Consider the following 12,050-nt stretch of genomic DNA (forward strand, 5'->3'; position numbering starts at 1 on the left):
GGTACAATAACTGGAGCTGTGGAATACTCTTTAATGTGTTTTCTGCTATATATTTACTGTTTTAAGTATGTACTAGTAAGGGGGAAAAATACTGACTTTAAGCAATTTGCATCCTAATGTTTGGACCTGCTGGGGCAAGAAAATGCTATTCATTGTGGTATTAAAGCAAGGCAACCCTACGAGGAGAAGATGAGTTTTGAAACCTGATTCAGTAAAACATAAAGAAATAGCACTGGTTAAAAGGTACTATCGACTAGAGGTCTTTCTAAAGTAACTTGTAGAAAAGGAAAAATAAATATGGACCAATTGACACCTGGTGTGGGAATACAAACCCAAACAATTTGATAGTGGTTAGGCAGCAAGACATTACAGTTCCAAATATCATGATGTTATTTTATTTAGAAAAGATTTTGGACTACATTATTAAAGCTATTTCCACATGAGTCAGACTTAGTGAGGTCAATGACATGAGTACCATTTAAATAGCTAGTAAAGTTAGAGGGTTTTTTTCTTTCAATTTTTGAAACTATTATTCTGCTGCTTTGACAATCTATTATCTATGTTCTTATGAATTTATCAGCTGCCCCCAGGTAATGGCTACTTCAGTACATTTCATGGCAGCCCCCAAGCTAACATATGGGTGGTAACTAAATTAACTTAAACTAGATTTTATCTATGTTATTAACTTTCATGCTATTTCGTTAATCTGCAACTTATTCTATATTTTCATAGCGCTTTAGTGTTGTCACTTCCTGCGAGGTCATCAGCATCAAACATCATGTGGCATCACTTCCTTTGATATCATCAGGGTCAAAGAGTGTGTGATGTCCCTTCCCCTAACCCGGGCATTTTGGTGAATTGACATCTATGCATCCTTGTGGAACTAAGTTGGCTCCTCTTGCGAGCCTGCACCATCTTCAAAAACAGAGGCATAATTTAAAAAGCCACCATGACCAGCACCACTGCTTTTGTTGCAGACAAACTCATCATCTGTGGTGATTCTGGGCACACCCACAGCCGGAACCCCACTAAACAGCAGATTAAGATTGAAAAAAGAAAAAAACAAGGCTGTATGCTCTTTCCATTTATGCACACAGGTTCACCAACAACATCCCTGTATCCATTCAGACCACCCAGTGCTGATCCAATTTAGGAGCGAGTTGAAGATTCACCTCTTTGAAGAAAGAAAACAATGTATTAACCTTTCGCAGCTCAGCTTGCTCTCCTATTAATGGTCAATCTTATGTTTTTCTTTGCCCATTTACAGCATTCCATGCCTGTTGGCTCGATTCTCACTGTTCAAATACCATATTCATACATACATTATTCTTGTGTGACAACCACACTTGTACATTATTCTTTTTTAAATGTCCCTCTCAGTGTAAGTCTTTTCTTCCTTCAGTCTTTCTCCCATGTTAATTTATTCTTGTCGATCTTCTCCAAGAAATGTATCACTTTTTTCATCCTATTCTTTTAAGACTATCTAGTAGTTCATAATTCTCATTAGATATGCCTGAGTAATTAAGTATCTCAGGTTTGTCCTCGCTGATTCTGCCAAATGGATGGTGGTGCCACCTTGAAATCATTACTTGTTTGATTGTTGTGCATGTCCATTTTCATTGCTGCCCATATGTGGACATTGACAGTCGAAGTGCTGCTTATCTTGCCTCATTAATCCCACTTGCCTTATTCATTCCAGTTACAAACCACTGTCTAACAGATAGGACATACTGCAAAATGAGCATTATGATTTTACGCTTGTGTTACTGCTGCACATGGACACAGATGATTGTTGTGCTGCATAATCCTGTTTACTCATTCCTGTTCCGAATGCAGACAGGAAAATGCCCCCCCTTAGGACTGCAGTGGCTCATCTATTTACAGTGTGTAAGTTCCATTTTTTTACTCTATGCCTTGGTAACATAGGCCTTACTTTAACAGTCTGGCCCTCATTACAACCCTGGCGGTAAAAGCCGCCCACCGCCGTGCTGATGGCTGCCAAGATACCGTGACCGCAGCGGTATACAGTTACGGGTATTATGACACACACAGAGAAATCCGCCACTATACAGACACCCACTTAAGTCCACTAGCCCAAAGGTCAGTGATAAACTGGCGGTACCAAAACCCACACCATTACGCCAACAGAAATACGCCCACAGCATCAGGACCTACGAATCACTGCAGTGGTCTTTCATCCACGGTAAACCATTGGCAGTACACACCGCTGTGCTCAAAATGCACACACACTAACAAAACTACACCACATTGGACAATTCAAACTACACACATCTGACACACATACACACACACACCCACACACCCAAGCCAATATTAAACACACACCCACACTACCCACAATCCCTGACAATGAAAACAAATATTGCCAATTGACAGAGAGAGAAGCTAGGAGCACCCACTCAATCTGAACAAAACACCATTACCCATACACCATCCACGCACATCACAGCACACACCCCAACACATCACCCCACACACCCTCACACATACCACTCACACTACACCCATGGCACCACAAAGACACATCAGATTTTCAGAGGAGGAGCTAGGGGTCATGGTGGAGGAAATAATCTGGGGAGAGCCACAGCTATTCGGATCACAGGTGCAGCAAACATCCATTGCAAGGAAGATGGAGCTATGTCGGAGAGTTGTGGACAGGGTCAACGCCATGGGACAGCACCCCAGAACAAGGGATGACATCAGGAAGAGGTGGAACGAACTACGGGGGAAGGTGCGTGCTGTGGTTGCAAGACACCAGGTAGCTGTACAGAGGACTGGCGGTGGACTCCCACCTCCTCCCCCCCAGATAACAACATGGGAGGACCAAGTTTTGGCGATCATGCATCCTGAGGGCCTCGGAGGAGTAGCAGGAGGACTGGACTCTGGTAAGTCAAATTTGTACTACTTTATCCCCCCTACCCTACCTGCATGCCATAACAAACTCCCACCCCTCCCCTCATCCCCATTACTCCACCACCTCACATATACCCCACCATCACAACTCACCCATCCCAATACCAAGCCCTACATGCGACAACAATGTATGGACACCCATCACAGACATGCATGGACACCCATCACCACAGCATGCACACTAGTGGCCATCACTCAGCCAACCAAATCACAACTCACACAAGCCAAAGCTGTCTTGGCAATAACAACCATAGAGGGAAACATACCCATGCACAAGATGGCACATGCAGTAACAATAACACTGCATTTACATCCCCACAGGACCCCCCACTCAATGTCACCAGAGAGGAGGTGCCACCAACATCCAGTCCCCCCCCAGAAGAGGCCCACAGTGATGACAACAGCTCTGCACTCCTAGATCACGATGACCATCCTGGCCCATCAGGGACCTCTGGACAGTCGGTTGCCCTGCCACAGTCCCAACCCTCCACAGAGCCTCCCCCCTCAGGCAACACCAGCACAGCACCCACCCAGCAGGCCCATACCCCTTTCCCCAAGACACATCAATCAGCAGTGTGTCCACCACTACAGGGACCCCAGGCAACCTCACAAACCCAGTATGATCAGGGACCTAGGGTCAGTGGCAGTGGGCACACGGTTCGGGGGACAGAGGCACAGGACAACAGGGAAGCTGGGAGGACTGCTGTGCGACAGGGGGAGAACATGCCCAGGGAACACACTCTCCACAAGGCACTTGCAGGGGTCCTGGGAGCATGCCACCATTCCCAGGAGATCATGGGCCAGATAATGTACAAGTTGCAGGAGACCCAGCGGCTGCAGGAAGGATAGTGCCTGGGGATCAGGGGGACCTCAAACACATCCACACCACCCTGGTCACCATTGCAGGGTTGCTGGCAGACATGGCCAACACCATGTGGGAGGCTAAGGCACACCAACGGGCCCCTGACACTAGCCAAACCGAAGAACAGCCCTCCAACTCCGCCGGTGCTAGTGGACAGGAGGCCCCGCCACAGGAACAACAGGCCACCAGCACCCCACCCCTTGCAGAAGGAAAATCACCACACAAAAGTTCCCTGTGATCCAGGCAGAAGCCAGAGAACATTGGAAAGACCCCCGCCAGGAAATAAGACTCTCCTGATTGTCACCCTTGTGTCCCACTCTGTTACCCTGTCCACCTTGAACTGCTATTGCTCCCCTTCCTATGGCCCATTGGACAATGCACCTGTGATACCAGTAGATTGGACTCACCCTGGACTTTCCTACATCATCAACCCAGCCCATTGCAATACCCCCTCCACTTATTAACACCCTTGGAACTAATACAAGTATGAAGTCTCTCAATTGATTCAAATATGTATTCGTTTAACAAGCTGTAAACATTGAAATTCAACTGTACAGTCATGTATACATAGGTATGACCTGTAGTGGGAAGCAGGGAACACACCAGGACCCAGAGTGGGGCACAGAGATCTGAAAATAGAGATGCCAAAGGGTACAGTACGTGGCCATATAATATGGAAAATCAGGCTGCCATGTACAGTGTCCAACACAAAACGGCAATGGAAAGTGAAGTTACAGTGTCTTACCTTTGTGTCACTGGAAGTAATGTTGAATGAGTGAAATTCTGTTGTCTGCATCTTCTTCCTCTGCCTCCTCTTCCTCCCTGTTCAGAGGCTCCACCGCTGCCAGAAGACCTCCCCCAGCCTCATCTTCCTGCGGAAAAGGCACCTGGCGTCTCAAGGCTAGGTTGTGCAACATGCAACGATGATCTGGCACACTTTCTTGGGTGAGTAGTACATGGATCCACATGTCAGATGTAGGCCCCGGAGCCTGGCCTTCGGGAGGCCAAAGGTTCTTTCAATGATCTACCTTGTTCGCCCATGTGCCTCATTATAATGTTCCTCCTCGATTGTCCTGGGATTCCTCTCTGGGGTCAGTAGCCATGAGAGGTTGGGGTAACCAGAGTCACCTGCAAATATTCGAGGGATACCTGTTAGACAGATGCTCACCCTTAGAGCCAACCCCACACCCATATACCTGCATCAACTAGGTGGGGACCATGGGCTCACCTATTAGCCACACCCGATGCCTCTGGAGTTGAGACATCACATATGAAATGCTGCTGTTCCTCAAGATGAAGGCATCATGCACAGACCCAGGATACTTGGTATTCACATGGGAGATGTACTGGTCCACCAAAGACACCATCTGCACATTCCGGGAGTGATAGCTTTTTCTATTCCTGAACACTTGTTCATTCCTCCGGGGGGGTGGGGGTCAAATGCTACATGTGTACCATCAATGGCACCAATGATGTTGTGGATATGTCCCAGGGCATAGAAGTCAGCTTTCACTGTGGCCAAATCCTCCACCTTGGGAAATACAATGTAGCTGCCCATGTGTTTCAGCAGGGCAGACAACACTTTGGTAAACACATTTGAGAACATAGGCTGTGACATGCCTGATGCTATGGCCACTGTTGCTTGGAATTAACCACTTGCCAGGAAATGGAGCACTGACAGGACCTGCACAAGAGGGGGGATACCTGTGCGCTGGCGGATAACTGAAATCAGGTCTGGCTCCAATTGGGCACACAGTTCTTGGATTGTGGCCCTATCAAGACTGTAGGTTAGGATAATGTGTCTGCCCTCCATTGTCCCCAGGTCCACCAGTGGTCTGTACACGGGAGGATGTATCCATCTCATATTCATCCTCAGCGGTTGAAGTCTAGGGAGAAAAATGGTGACCAGAGGGTCATTTCCAAAAATCTGTTTAAATAATGATGCATTTCTTACTTTACAGAAACAGTATGTGAATTTGAGTGTCAGTTGATGTGCCAATGTCTTCTGTGACGCAGTTAGGTGCCATGGCCTGTGCCCCCCTGAAATGGCGTCTGCCTGACCTCTGAGGAGAGACAAGAGGAAATGAGGTAATTCTGCTGGTGTCCTGTGCCATAGCGGTCGGCGGTCAATGACCGCCGCACAACTTCGCATTGGTTAACATTAGGCCCTGTGGGTTCCAGGAGCCAATGGCGATGTATGCCAGAGGTGACTGGACGTGACTGCCATTTTCTATCTGTTCACTCACTTGCTACCTGACCTTCAGCAGGAGAGGACCTGCACTGCAAGTGCTGCTGTGACCTGTGTCTGGAAGTGACAATGGCTCGAATGTCTGGGGAAAGGGCCCCTGCCTTCACTTCGGAGGAGTTGGATAGACTGGTGGATGGGGTCCTACCCCAGTACACTTTACTCTATGGTCCTCCAGACAAACAGGTGAGTACACTGTGAGCATGATGCGTGGGCCATGAATGTATGGAATACTGTGTGTGTAAGCCTCATGTTGGGGGGGGGGCCTGAGGGGTCCTGGGCAAAGTGCTGTATGCATGGTGGTCAAAGTATGTGCGTAAGGGGACGGGAGGAATATGGTGGGCCATGAATACGACAGTCTGGACGGTATGACTATTCCCTTTTCTGCTGTCTTTTTCCTGCGGGTCAGCGCCCCTCAGAAAACGGGTATTTGGTGTGCCATTGCCAAGGAGGTGCGGACCCTGGGGGTCTTTGGCAGGCGGAGCACCCATTGCCGCAAACGGTGGGAGGACCAGCGCCGCTGGGCAAGGAAGATGGCGGAGGCCCTGCTGGGGCTGGCCTCCCACCGAGGAAGGGGTGCCCGTCGTACCCTGACCCCCCTGATGTTCCGCATCCTGGCGGTGGCCTATCTGGAGTTGGATTGGCTCTTAAAGGCATCACAGCAGCTACAAGGGGGTGAGTACAGATTCAGAATCATGACTTTGCACGTGTTAAGGTTTTACCAGGGTGAACATGGCAGGGTAGGTCCCTTGTTGGGCAGGCTCTGAAGCACTCCAACCCCAATAGTGTTAGTGGCCATCTACTACTGGGCAGGGTCCTGTTAGTTTCAGGTGTGCAGCTAATGGTGTTAGGCATTGTACCCCATGGGCTGGTGACTATCTTTGTAACTGGTAGTGCATGGCCTAGTGCATAGGGCTGCTCCCTGTGTGTTGTGTACGCCAACGGTAGTGTTGTTGCTGGCATTGACCAAGTGTATCCTCTGTCTCTCCCCCCCTTCTTGTTTTGTCACCCTGTCTTTGTGTGCATTAGCATCATCTGGAAGAGGAGCAGAGGCACCGGCGACGGAGGGAGCTGCATCCCACACGGGCCTGGAGGCCGAATCCACCGAAGGTGAGGGCGCCAGTGGGACGGAGGGCAAGGGAGCACCATGATGGAGACAGGAGGGGACACTACAGACAGCAACTCCTCCTCCGATGGAAGCACCCTGGCGGTGGCAGACACCTCTGTGCCCACCCCAACAACAGGTACAGCTGCCATCCCCTGTACCAGCACCGCCCTCCCAGTTCCCGTGCCCGCTCACCCAGGAGGGTGGGCATCTCCTTCGCCCCAGGCACCTCAGGCCCTGCCCCAGTCAGCCTTGCTCCCCTCAGTGAGGAGGCTATTGACCTCCTGAGATCCCTCACTGTTGGGCAGTCAACCATACTGAATGCCATCCAGGGTGTCGAAAGGCATTTGCAACAAACAAATGCAGACTTGGAGGGCATTCCCTCTGGCGTGGCAGCCCAACAGAGAGCTGATGGCAGCCATTGTACTTGTCTCCAGCCTCCCCCCTTCACCTCCCTCTATCCAGTCCCAATCCCCTCAACCCCAGCCTATCCCAAGCACACCTTCAGACCAGCAATTACCCAAATCAACACACAGAAGTGGCTCAGGAAAACACAAGCACCACTTTTCATCTCACAGGCACTCACACAAGCATCATCCCCATTCAGACACACCAACATCCACTGTCTCCACTGTGTCCCCCTCCTCCTCCTCATCCACCCCATCCCAATAGCGTCTCCACTCACACCTGCATGCACTATAACCTCATCCACTTCATCCATCACCAGCACGCCTATCACCACACGCCTCTTACTGGCAGTCACCACCCCCACATCCATGCACACGTCCTCTCCCACTGTGTCTGTGACCCCTTCTTCCAAAGTATACAAACGCAAGCACACACCCACCCAACAGCCATCCACCTCAAAACAGCATCCAGCTCATGCACCTGCACCCAAACACAGCAGACTGACACCTCCCACAACCACTCCCTCTTCCTCCACTCCCAAACCTTCATGCTCTTCCCACCCCAATGTCCCTAAGAAGCTTTTCCTAGCCAACATTGACCTCTTCCCTATACCTCCCCGCTTCCTTCACCTCAGACCAGGGTGGCCAGAAACTAGCCCAGCACCTCAGCCACCAAGTCCACGTCCGCTGTGTTATCTGCAGCTGTTAGAGGCCCTAAGGGGACACCCGTCAGCCCAGCCACTGTGCCACCAACCCGTGCAAGGGCCAAGAAGTTTCCGCCACCTGGCAAGAAGGGGACAGCATCCAGCAAGGAGAAGGAGCCACAGCCACCCAGCAAGGCCACATCCAAATATCATTTCCAGCTTTATTTCGGTAAAACAATACCATAAAAGCATACTTGCAAAATTCTTACATTTCTAAAAGGAACAAAAACACTTTATAAAAGAAAGAAAAAAGACAAAGGACAAAAAAAAAAGAAAAAGAAAAAAAAAGCACTAAAAACAGATCGAGACCAGGGCTCCCTCAGGGCCATACAGTGCAAATAGGCAAGTTATGGGTATAAATGTTATTAAAGATCAACAATTAATCCATAAAACACTATAAAATATACAGTACACATCATCATGCAAATCACCATATAAATATTATAAAATTTTATAAAATTCCCCTAAAATATAAACCTTTATACAAAAAACAGTTAAAAATTGCTATCTCACTAGTAGTAGCATTAACTATGGACTAGCTCAAAAAGTGACCATTATGAAAATAGGATATATGCTTTTGAATGATTATTTGCCTCTAGTAGGTTCAAGTTGCCTCTACAATCTTAGCAGTATAGATACCATCATCACGTGAGGGGTTATTTGACAAATTTTTAAGAAATGATTAACAATCCCTAGGGCCCAACGTTTCCTTTCTTTCTTGCGTGCCTATATTACTTAGAGGTCATATGCAATCAAGTAATACAAAAAGGCACATTGTTCTAGCAGCAGCTAATATTCACTTAACTACTAGAGACAAGTTATCTGATGTTGGTCTTAAAAACAATAGATAAAAGTCGATTACAGTATTTCATTTGAAAGACCCATAAAATTTACCTCCCGTGCCATCAGGCACTTGTTTGCCTAACTAAGAGGAGATTTTTTGGGATAAAAGTAGATAAATATCAGAATCCAGGAGCAAGTTTCATAAGTGACAATGACCATTCTAGGTAACTTAATCAACCTCCCAGTAACTACGGTCCTCTCGGGCATAGACAATGTCCCCTGGGCTAGATATATCCTTGGCTGATTGTAGGTCCCAAGGCCATTGAATTGCAGAGGGTGACTCCCAATTATCGATTTCAGGACCATAGGTTAAGTTTGGGAGTTTTGCCTGAATTAAAGCGCCTACAACCTCAGGCCCGCCTTGTCTCTGATGAATGAAATTGCTATTAAGAATCGGCTTAGACCAAAAACAACATATGGTGTCGAGCTGGATCTCAAGAATCTGGCAGCTTCATTGTAGTTCCTGATTCCAACGTTCCTGCAGATGGGTCGGATCCATTTCTTCCTTAGTTTATCGTAGGCAATGCAATTTAAAAGGACATGATCCGTCGTTTCTGGTGTCTCCATATTACATAGCTCGCAGGTCGCCTCATGATTACTCCCATTCAGGAGGCCCCATTTAACGGTAAAAGCCTTGACCTGGAGAATCCCATATCGATACTTCATAAATAAAACTTTTGCTCGTCTAGGTTGAATAGTATCGATCCATTCCTCAGCGCTCGGTGATGGTTTAAAATCCAGAAAACTTAAGGTTAGTCTACCTGAATCTTTGCTATGAAAAGGGCTATTAAAGATGAAGTTCCAAAATACTTGCTTTAGTCGGATCTTTGATTGGGTTGTGAGTATATGCGGTTCATCCCAATAGAATTTCAGCCCTAAATTGTAAAAACTTTGCCTGATATAATGAAGCCACGGGAGGGAAATAGTCTTGTCCAAGCCCATGATCTCAATTAATGCTTGCCTGTATTGGATCAGTTCAGGGGTTGTCCAAAGTCTACACCAATAGAGCAGGGGCCTCAGGGCTGCCAATTTGCCTATTTGTTTCATATTAGTGTCATAGGCTAAGGGAATCAACGGAGTGGATGGAGGGAGGCCCAGTACCCCCCTCATGAAATTATTTTCCTGAGTGGCCAATGGAGTTAGTTTTGTGAATCCCCAGAGTTCTGCGCCATACAGAGCAGCGGCCTGTGCTTTGCACCTATAGATCTCGAATACTGGTGACACAGTGCTCGACCTTGAACATTTGTAATTTTTACTAATTGCCATGGAGCTATGAGTTAAGGAGATAGCAGCTTTGTTGATATGCGGCGCCCATGACAATTTGGCATCAAGCAGTATCCCTAGGTAGTTGAAATTTTTAACTCGTTCCAGTACCTGCCCTCTAATCCAAATGTTTCTCTTGAGCGCTTTGTGGGGGTTAACAGTTAAGTATTTAGTCTTGTTTGCATTTATTTCTAACCCCTTCAAGCTGCAGTACTCACTAAATTTATCTAGTAGAGTTTGCAGGCCCATTGGAGTTTGAGACAATAGGATGGTGTCATCTGCAAAAAGGAGGGCGGGGACTGGATCATAATTCAGTCTTGGTGAGTCGTGGTTACTTTGTTTCAGATGATGAACCAGATCATTGATGTATAATGAGAAAAGTGTTGGGGCGAGCACACAGCCCTGTCTCACCCCCCTCTTGATAGGTATTGGGTCTGTCAGCTCTCCTTTTGGCCCCCACCGGACCTTTGCGAATGTATTTTCATGTAGCCTCTCCAGCTGGCCCAGGAGGTTCCCTGGCATGCCCTGTTTTCCTAATGCTGCCCATAAGGAGTCTCTCGGCACCAGATCAAAAGCTGCGCGCAGGTCCACAAACGCAATATACAGGTGGCCTTTCTTTAGTCTAGTGTATTTCCATATTATTGTCAATAGCCTAAAGGCCTGGTCGACTGTACTGGTCTGTAGTCTAAAGCCTGCTTGGTATATAGACATTATGCTGTTCTCTTCTATCCAGGTATTGATTCTATTCAGGATCTGTCTAGCATAAATTTTTTGTGTGACGTCTATGAGGCTAATTGGTCTATAATTCCCTGGGTCTTCCCTGGATCCTTTTTTATGGATTGGGATTATTTCTGCCCCTGTCCATGTCTCGGGCATTAGGCCTCCCCTTGCTATGGCGTTACTTAGAAGGTTTAGATAAGGTGCCCAGATTTCCATGCTATGTTTGAACATATCCCCCGGAATCTTATCCAAACCGGGGGCTTTTCCTGGCTTGATTGCTTCAATGGCAATCACCGTCTCCTCCAGACTAAACTGTAACTCGGGTAAAATACCCCAAGTAACTGGGGTTTTATGTCTTGAGGGATAAAAATCGAAGGTGGGGGGGTCAGAGTAAAGATGTGTAAAGTAGTTAACCCATGTTTTGGGGTCTATGTGATGGTCTGTAGTAAATATCCCCTCTTTGCTACCATGGGTAACTATTTTCCAGAAGGTCCTTGCATCATTGCTTTTTGCTGCTACCAGCAGGTCTTGCCATTTTTGGTCCTCCCAGTTGCGTTGGGCAGTAGCCAGCGTTTTCTTATAACTGGCCCTTGCCTGCTGTACGGCTAATTGATTTTTTTGCTTTAGTGCCTCTACCAGTACTCTTTTCCTCTCTCTACATCTGATAGTATACCATGGACTATTAGAGGTGGTTTGGGCCTTCTCCTTTTTGTGCTTATTCTGTAGCTGTTTGGTCAGGACAGGTCTTAACATTGTGCTCAATGAATGGTGGATAGACGTAATAGGAATGTCACTAGGTTTATTTTCTGCATAAGGCTCCAGGAGATCAGAAAATATGTTGTAAATATTTATCATAGTGACCTGATTGCCTAATATTGCTGGCCATTTTACAACCCTTCTGTTGTTACTGAGGGTGGGTTGTAACTCCACCTTGTCATGTTCTATATATTTCGAGTCCAAATCTAAG

The sequence above is a fragment of the Pleurodeles waltl genome, chromosome 10 (genome assembly GCF_031143425.1).
Source record: "Pleurodeles waltl isolate 20211129_DDA chromosome 10, aPleWal1.hap1.20221129, whole genome shotgun sequence".
NCBI classification, from domain to species: Eukaryota; Metazoa; Chordata; class Amphibia; order Caudata; family Salamandridae; genus Pleurodeles; species Pleurodeles waltl.